Below are 10618 nucleotides of genomic sequence, written 5' to 3' on the forward strand. Positions count from 1 at the left end.
GTTTTTCATTATGATGAATTTCCATTATAATCTCTACTACCAAAAACATATCTTTTGGTAGAGGCTTTTTTGACATTTTTTGGCAATATTATAACATTAAAAACCTTGATTATAACCTCTTCTAGAAGGTATTTTCCTTGTAGTGTGAGCTTCAAATGAATGTCACGGCCAACATTGGGAGCAACAGGAGGGAATGACATATGAGCAACATTGTAGCTAATAATCCGTCGAGGAGGAAGAATGTCAACAAGAGTTTGGACGTCAACAACGAAATTACAAATAAGGTTGTCCTAGTGCCCTATGCCACCTTCGTTGATAGGAAAGGCACAATAAATTTTGGTTTTTGTGGTGGCATGTCGAGGGTAAGGTAGTGGGAGGCCTCTTCCTCTCAACCCAAGCCCTCATTATTACTACGCTAACACCTCCATTATGGTAATTATTACATATATATAATATTGATCTTTTCAATAAATTGTTATGGGTTATTTTAAAATTAACTTAAGAATAATATTCTATTTATGATACTGAACCAATAAGAAAAATAGTAACCAACATATATCCATCTTAAGTCCAGATATATGAAGGATTAAGAGGGATAAAAACTCTCAAAATGTAAACCTCCTTTTGAGTAAAAAACATGATGAAAGGTTTTCACCTCTAGAGAAATTCCTCTTCGTGCTTGGTAAATTTGGAGTAACCTACCATTATGAATTGGTAACTTGTTGGAGTAATCTATAAAAGTAATACTATTTATATTCATATAAATTGTACATCTCTATATGCATAAATATTCTTATTCCTAACTATATGTTTATTAATTAAATTTAATAATTTCTTATATGTTTATTAATTATATGCTTTGAAATATTTTGGCGAGGAATATGAATGATTATTATTTAAATTTATTTTAATGTAATATGGATATTATAATTATTTTCGGAAAAAAATAATTATAATTTTATTAATAAAATAAAAATAAAATATAACAAATTGAATTAAATCGAAATATTATTTTTATTACTTATTAATTTCACTTTTATTTAATTAAATGACATTATGTTTTTTTATTATTAAATTTTAATTTAATATATCATTTTTCAAATACTACACCACCTTCTATATACTAAACTATATATCACCTCTTAGCCCAACTAAAATACAAATGCTTAGTCAAAGTTTTAAATAAATGTAAGACTGTCCTCTTTTTTCTTATCGTCAATGACTTATTATTCCATAAAGCTTGGAATTCGCGATACTTTATACTTTTTTTTACCCTTTTTTCTTTTTGCATTACAAGCTTAATATTGTTTTTTTTTTTTTTTTTATTAGGCTAAACCTTAGCCAGGGCTAGGTTGTTCATTGTATGGAAGAAATAAAATCCACTCACAATGGGATGCTTCTCACTAGGACTGTGTAAGGCTTGATGGAGATTGGATATCTCTTGGGAAGTTTAGTTCCCCCAAGGTGACTTCCATCCTCAAACCCTCCTAATGAGGTTTGAACCTACAATTTAGTGGGGATTAAAACCAGTATGAATCAACTATTTTACATGTCATGGGTTAAAATTTTAAATTTTTATCATAATCTTGGGCAAGTAACATGATTTAGTATTTATATGAATTGGAAACATTGATCTATTTAACAAATCAATATGGAAAATAAAATACAATGATTACATTGTCTATAATTTTATATAATTTTATTATTTTCGTAAGATTGGTGGGACTACATCTTCTTCATGTCCAATATATCACCCCGATTGAGGATTTGAACCAATGACTTCATATCAAGGAGTGCTTTAACAGAGAGCTTACTGTCTGTCCAAGACCCTGTAGACAAAATTCTATATAATTTTGATTTATGAATGATATTTTATATTTTTAAATAATGATTAAACTAACACTATAGTTTTATATCATATTTTTTTTAATTGGTGATTTATATGTGAGAATTTATATAATTTTTCTTTTTAATTTCTTTCTAAATGACATGATTTGGAATTTGTGTGTATTGAAATATTTTATTTATCTAAAAAAATAATATTAAAATAAAATAAAATAACATATTGATTTCTTATTTTAATTTTTTTTATTATTAATTTTGTATTTCCTCAAAAAATCAACAACTCATATATCAACCAAATTTTGATAGTTTAATCAGAGCATCTATAGGCGATCTCAATATCCCACAAGGGAAAATTGACCACCTACATGTATTAATGTTTGAGAAAAATCCATCAATTTCTAAAAGGAAATGGGGCTACATACCACAAAATTGCATATATAAAGACTATATCAACACATAATAGTGATCATGAATCTAATGGTGTGACATGGATAGAATCTTTGGAATTGGAAGCTGGAGGAGATGGCGATTTTTACTCACAATGAAGATGGCTCTCCAAGTAAGTTATTCTGGAATTCAGGCTCTCTAGGAACAAACGCTTGATATGTCAAGACAAATTTGATATTTTCCAGGGAAGCGAACATGTTGTATTTCTCCTCTTGCTTATTTTGGAGATCTCTCCCCCAAATAGTTTTGAGCTTCCAATGGAGAGTGATAGAGTTGAGGTATTACTTTCTACTTACCTTGGTGTAACCAGGGTTGAGAACCCATTAAGCAATCTCCTCACTAATATCAGAATAAAAAAAATCCTGATAGTTAGCAATCTTTGAGGAGTCAAGGTGGTGGATTTCAACAGGAATTTCAGAAGGGGTAGCTAAAATGTATGTGGAAGCAACTTCATTTTCTTAAGTGTGGGTGAGAAATCTTCCTTGAGGACCATTACCCCTCTTGCCTCAGTGGCTATACATGTGCTACCAAGTAATATTGCTTTGGAGAGATATGAAACAAATGTATGGAGTAAAGAACCAAAGGTCAAAGAATAGAGCCAAAGGTGAGTAAGGTTTTGCACCAAATTCAACCAAGGACTCAACTGAGACTGGCACAAATAAAACCAATGAATGGAGGATAGAGTAAAGAATGATGAGGCCATAGGTGACTTTATGGAACAATGTAGATGCAACTAAATGTTTTTATGCCACTAGTGCTAAAACCCATCCCTAAAGAGATCTAACAAATAATTGAGACTCATAATAAATATAAGATTGACACAAGAATGCTTATATTCAAACTAGAAGGCTTAGATTTTACCCCATGATTTTTGACCTAAGCAAGTTGGTGTCACAAGCATTGTCAATAAGATGATTGAGTGGTATCCTTTGTCACCTTGTCGTAATATTCTGGGAATCACAACAACCATCATGTAGCATCATTCGCCTTCACTCTTAGTTCTTAATGAATGATAACCCACTCAGGACTTGAATTTCCCACTAACTCGACACCATACACCATTGTCAGCTAACCTAGGATTCGAACCTCATCACCTCTAAGGTCTGGGATGAAAAAAACCCCTACTAGAAGATTCAAACGAGTTTGTATAAGAATAGCAAGGATACCATGCACTGACTTCTCAACATAATGTTGCCTTGGATATCCCACGTGTAGTGAGAAAAAGGGAAGAAACCAATTAAAAGACATAGCAACTCAAATTCAAACATAGTGAATGATCTAGTGAAGGAGCAAACCATATACATTATCATGCAATTGAGATATCACATAATTTTGCATTAAAAGAAGTGGCCTAGCCAAGGTAGGAATTTCAAAATAAACCCACCATTCAAATTTGACAGTTTTCACACCTTTTCCACCCATCTTCCTAATTTCAAGAATAAATCTTTAATGGTTTTGTGATTTTTTAAACTGTAATTTAACAAACAAATCACCTAACTATCAAATTCCATCCTAGTCCTAGCCCTAGCTGTCCACTCTTACATAGGTAATGGTGGAATGGGCAGGCCCTGCAAATACCTTCGAGTCACCATCTTCCAATATCATCAGTGCTTGTTATAACTTCTTTAATTACAAATATTTCCACGAGCCTTAAACCATAACTTTAATTTTGAAAAGTATATAAAAAATATAAAAATAAAAGGATATGAAAATACACACATAATTATTTATATATACACATACATACATACACACACACACACAGATATATATATATATATATATCTAGTCTAATTTATAGAGGAAATGGTTTTTTTTTTTGGTTAATTTTAATCAAAATTTGACTTGCTTCAAGGGATTCATTTGTTAACGTTGTCACGAGTTTGGACCTTCAGATTACAGGAGCATGTAAAAACCCCCCTCTGCTGCCAAAATTATAATTTTACAATAAATGTAACAGCTGAAAACCAACTTCTGTTGGTGGCTGTTACACTTGCTAAATGAAAAGAAAATAAAAATACACACACACACACACACACATATAATGAAATTAATCTAGCTGTGAAAACCTCTTTTTCAAGCACAGACAAACAATTTTTGCAAGAGTTGAAAACCACTCTGTGGGGGTTGTTACACGCTTTCATTAAAACAACATTTGTCATTTCAGGCATATCTTAAAGTAATGTTGTTACATGTCTATTTCTAGTTCTTTTTTTTTTTTTAATCTTTTGTGGAAACTAATAATACATTTCTAAAAATAAATATGCCAGTCGTCTTGGCTATTACATCTGTAACAGCCGACAGCTTCTAAAATTCACGACATACAACATGCATCACCATGACTCAGGAGCAATTTCCATGATTGTCGGAATTAATTTTGTGCACCTCATCACCAATGTCTTCTCTCCATGTTATACTAGTTATGTCATGAAACGGTAATATCGTTGTCCTCTTTTATTTAGTAATTATGGAAATTTAATGTAATATCCTTTACGTCCATCACACTTAAGCCAGGGGGAGGACGAATTACATCATGACACGACCTGTGCATGACCTATGAGTATTAAAGCTAAAATTAAATTATGATGATCCCGTAATCATTATCATTTCATGGTCGATCATGTTGAAAAGTGAATTGTACCTCAAAGAAAACCTTCCATAACTTAGCATTAATGAGAAAGTGATATTGCGCAGTACGAATCGTGATTTGAAATCCATGCCTTTAATCTCACTGTGTCACCCTACCATTACCCACTACTGAAGTGTTGTATCCTCATTCAAAACTTTTAGATAGAAGAGGATGAGAAAAGGTTGTAGAGCCAAAACTAATGAGCATTGTGCCGATTACTTTAGAATTTCTCAAAGAGAAGAAGAGAGGAGAACAACATTGTAACAACATAGCAATGGGTGGGGTGACAATTCGACATGAACCAGGATCAACCGAGGCATTGGAAAATTGTCCTGAAGCATGCCAAATTTTCAAGGATGCAGGTTGGTTTGGGTTTTTCCAAAGGATGGAGGGATTAGATGGAGAAATTGCTATGGAATTCACTAAGAATTTGAAGGGGTATCAAACAGAGGTCAGGGGATTGCAGCTGGAAGTTATAGAGGAGGTAATTGCTCATGTGATGGCATTGCCAACAGAGGGAAAGAGGTGGTTCAATAGAAAAATCAATGACCCCTCTTTGAAGGAGGATTTTCTCCAATGGGAAGAATGGCTGGAAAAGAAAGGAAGAGGAATTGATAGGCTTTCACTTACCTAGCCATGGGCAGATTTCCACCTTTACCTCATTAAGTATATCACCTATGAGGTAAGGAAAATAATTGTATTTAATTATCACTTGCCATTGTAAAATCACCTTCCACATTAACAAATGATAAACCTCCCGTATTTTCCACTGGAGAATATCAGGCATATGACTGCAGCCATGAAGACAATTGCACACCTACATAACTTAATCACAAACCACAGTCTCATCAAGCTAATTGTGTTAGATGCCCTGAGTCACCAAGGAAAGAGCTGGGATGAATTCATGAGGAAGAAGGCTAGGACTAACCAAAGGAAGAGGGTTGGGACTTCTGAGGAAGCATCGACGGAAAGCAAGGAACAACCCCCACCCTCGAAAGTAAGGACTGCAAAGAGACTTATTGACAAGCCAATAGGTGATAAGAATATGAAGCAGAGAGTAAGGGTTAGTAGGCACCCAAAGTCCCCATCCATATCTGAGAAGAACAAGGATGTGGTAAGGCAGGAAGATGAAGAGCAAGCTCAGTTGGAGGGACCTCCCTCACTAGGTAAGAACGAGACCTAATCCTTGTTGCTCAAAATTGAAAGTTTAGAAAGAGAAAATGAAAAGTTAAGACAACAGTTAGTAGAGGACAAGGGAGAAGCACGGGCCTTAGAGTTAGATACTTTGGCTGAGGCTGTAAATAGGGCCAGGGAGGAAAATTTTCCATGTTCTGTGTGCATGACCTATGCTAAATAATTAGTAGCCGTATGGTATAGAGTCTATGCAATGGACACCTTTTTGAGGGAAACACAAACCGAGTCATGGGAAGTTGATGCATAAGAACCCATTGAAGACGCTACTGATACACAAGAACCAGTAGATGAAATGAAGCATCACACAAAGAGTAACTTGGAAGCTGATACAAAGGAACCTTTGGATGACACTGTTGTTACACAGGAACCAATAGTGGAAGCAGAAACTAACCAAAGGGAAAAATAAGAAGTTGAGGATGACACTATTGGTACAAAAGAACCAACAGTTGAAGAGAAAGCTAAACAAGGGGAAAAATAAGAAGCTGATATACAAGAACCTGTGGATGGCATTGTTGTTACACAAGAACTAGCAGTGGAAGCAGAAGCTAACCAAGGGGAAAATGATACACAAGAACATGTGGATGACATTATTGTTACATAAGAACTAGTAGTGGAAGAGGAAGCTAACCAAGGAGAAAAATAAGTTGTTACACAAGAATCCATTGATGACGGTGTTGTTACACAAGAAACAACGACTGAAATGGATTAGCTACACCGTCAGGAGGCTGTTACGCCTTTGGTTGTTAGTGCATGTGAGAGAACACAGGGTCCTCAAGAAGGATGGTGTTTGAAAATAATTCTGTTGATACCAGAATTACAAAAATGGAAACACCAGGCACTCTCTCCGTAAGAGGGAACCATCTCGCTCAGTGCACATATGAAAATGATGAATTCACTTCAGGAGAAGTGGCTAAAGGAAGAGTTGGTGAAATAATGGGAAGAGAAGAGGAACAAAGAAGCTATGAAGAAGAAAGAGGAGCAACTACAGCTGTTATAACGGTATGTTCTAGACCTAACAAACAATAAGACAAAGCTTCATGAGCTTTCCTTGAACATGTTAGGCTACAGAGGCCTTCCCCATCATATCTAGTGTTCCTATGAGAACACTATTATTTGTTTCAATTAAAAGAAGTTTTTGAAAACAGACCATATGCAGGTTCTTCTACCCATAGTTTTTTAGAATTTTTCGTGCTCGTGACTTTGATGAACAAAGCTTACTTTGTGAGATGTTTTCACATAATATGATGTGTGAATATGTCAGTACAAAGATGGTGGCAACCATTTTCTCTTATGTGGGGGATTTACAGTTGTGACCCTTCATTTGTTTTATGAGGAATCAAATCGAATGGAACTTGGCCATGAAGTTGACTGAAACTAATGAGGAAAAGGTAGCATTGTGGATTAGGGAAGAATCAAGAATGGTTTCTGAATTGAGACGTGAGTTCAAATTGTTCCTATGTACCCCGAATGTTAGGGAACAATTAGCCACTTAAAGAAATATGATTGTGGGGTTTTTCCTTAATCTTTATGCACAAATAAAAATTCGAGCACTAATAGGGTGACTTAAGCACACAGAAGGCAGTAGTGCTGGATTACAAGAAGGGGATCCTTTCGGGTTCCAAAATTTTGTTGTTGTTGTTACACGAGTACTGGAATATGCTCACATGTTGAAAACACTGGGAGCCTTCTAGATTGAGCTTAGGTTTAGATATCCTCTTATTTGGTTACCATTGCAGGAGAACAAATCCCATTACAACTTGTGTGATTATGAAGAAGAGTCATGGTCGTGACAACTAATGGCTACCTAGGGATACAAATTTGCTGATGATGACATTGATAGTGCTTATAATTTTACAAAATTGCATCGAGTATATAATAGTGGAAACTAAGGTTTTGCATGAGGACATGCAATTGCTTCAGTTGGGGGAATATGTTGGGTGCAGTCTTTGTACCTATTTCCTATACTTTATTTCCTCTATTTTGACCTTTTTCACTATGGACCAACAAAAATTTACATGTTAACTACCTTTTTCCTTATTGTAAACAATATATTTTGTCATCATGTTATTTTTCCATTTTTTCTAAATATAATGATGCATTATTCCTTTCTATGGCTAACTGGGGTAAGCATTGGAAAAGTATTTTGGATCCTTTCCACTTTTTCACGTGTTTCCCACAAGAATGAGTTTATGGAATGAATAGCCACATTGATCGGTCTAAAAGTAGGATGAAACATATTGTTGTTACACTCTATGTGTTGTTACAGACCTTGTTGTTACACCACGATGTTGTTACAAACCTTGTTGTTACACCGCATTGCTATTAAATAATATTGTTGTTACACCCCAAGTGTCTTTACAAGGTTATTGTTATCCAGTGTTGTTGTTATATCCCAAACTGTTACTTTACCATAGGGTGCTGTTACACTGTAGCTATCAAAGCTGTGGGTACTATTCCATGAAACAACTATTGGAAGTTACGAATTGTCTATTTAGAAAGTGACAGATCCAAGCGGTTATTATTTTAACAGATGTATTTGAAGAGAATTCTTATTTAGGAACAATTATAAAAATTTCTATTTTATGATCAGTATGAGAATCGTGAGATTCTCATTACTGATCTGTTCCTAATTTTTGGGTATGTAATTTCTATAAGAGAAACTTAATCCCTCGGGCAAGGGGAATGACATAGAGAGTACTGTTATTTTGATCCTATAACTTTTAAATAATTCTTAATATCAAATACACTGTGGAAATGTTGTTGTTGTTTCCAAGTTGAATTATTAACTAATGTCGTGTTCATTCCTGCGCCCTTGCTAGGGAGGAAGGGCCCTCCTATTTAGCAGGGACTGCAGTGATAGAGTAGTTGTATGTTATTGTTCCTTTCATTTATTATTTGTATGTTTTTTTGTTGTTGCTATATAATTTGTAGAATATATCTGCTTCAATTCCAGATTTATGATATCTTGTTACACAGATTTGGTTAATAATATGGCAGTTGACCAGCTGGTGTAGTTATCAGTACAGTGTGTGGTGCACCCTTGTTCGGGTAAAGAAGTGTGATTCCAATCTTGTAGAGTGTTTTTAATTTTTGCATGAATGTTAGTTTCTGCAATTGATTCAGTGACATTATTTATTGTTTTCTATTCTCACTCTTAGCTATAGCGTATCAACAAAGATAGTCCAGACTCCATTAAAATAACTTACCTACCCTGGGTTAACGATTAAATGGTTGCAGTCTTGGTCAATTATGATTGATTAATACAACACTACAATGATGATATAATCTGGAATGATGAAAGTAGTAGAAAAACAATAGATATAGTGGTGCTTTTAGGTAGGAAGTTGCAACAAATGTCCACTGAATAGTCTTATATAAACATTCATAGTCCATGCATGAAGAACATGGTGGCCATTAAAGGCTTATGTTATCAAGGAAAAGTTCCAAGACACATATTTACATTGTACATCACTAGCCCTATTAGTGAGACATTAGAGACACTCCTTGCTCCTGAAATAACTAGCTAATCTCTCTTATGCCTTGCAGGAGGAGCCAAAGTGAAAAGTGTTCTTCTCATACAATGATGGGGCATATATAACCAATGGGTGATGCTACCACCTTGTGACTCTTTAACTAACCTAATGCTTGTTCAACTTCCTACGAATTTTCAACTTACATGAATCTTCATATCCATGTGTGTCCTTCGGACTTCCACTTTACAGTATATTGATTACAATATGCATGGTCCACCATAGTGATGTGGCATATGACAACTCATGACATGACCTGAAATGACATTGTTGACATGGGCTGGATTGATGATGTGACAATGTCAAGTCATTTTTGTTGTTGAGTGTTGGATGTGTTCTTGGATATGCTTTCTCTTCTCCTCCACATAGCTTGGTGGTATGAGGTCTTCAATGATCTTCGGTCTTGGAAGGTAGTTTCAAATTTGTGTCCCTTTGCTTGCTCTTTGTAGCTCCACTTGTAAGTTTAGCTACAAGTGAGTCTTTAGGCATGATTCCCTCCTTCTCCTTCTTCATCATCTCTCGATGACCTGGTAGTGTACCTATTTATGAAATTCACTCATGATGGGACGACATCAAATCAAAAACTCCCTAGGCTAAGATGATGCATTATTATCCATGAACCAAGCCTGGGACAAGTCACAGACTTGGAGGAAGGGCTCAAGGACTACGTATTGTGAAGTTTCAGTTGACAGGGAGAGCATTATCACTGAGACTTCACTGAGTGTAGCTCAGGCTTGACTAAGGAACTTTTTTGCATAGTCGTGACTGAGGAGAAAACTTGTGTAGTACCAACTGAGGGACAAAATTTCACAGTTCAAGAAAATAGTGGTTGCTTTGGGATGAGGCCTTGGGAAGAGAGACTCCATAGTTTAAAGACGTAAAGGGGACTGGGAAGCAGAGTGGCCTGAAGGGAAAATCTGCACAACTTTTTAAGGTAATGAGTTTCGACTGAGGGAAGAGCACTAGATGAAGC

This window comes from Pinus tabuliformis, chromosome 4_2, assembly GCF_031772625.1.
Source record: "Pinus tabuliformis cultivar Carrire ecotype Pingquan chromosome 4_2, CPIR1, whole genome shotgun sequence".
NCBI classification, from domain to species: domain Eukaryota; kingdom Viridiplantae; phylum Streptophyta; class Pinopsida; order Pinales; family Pinaceae; genus Pinus; species Pinus tabuliformis.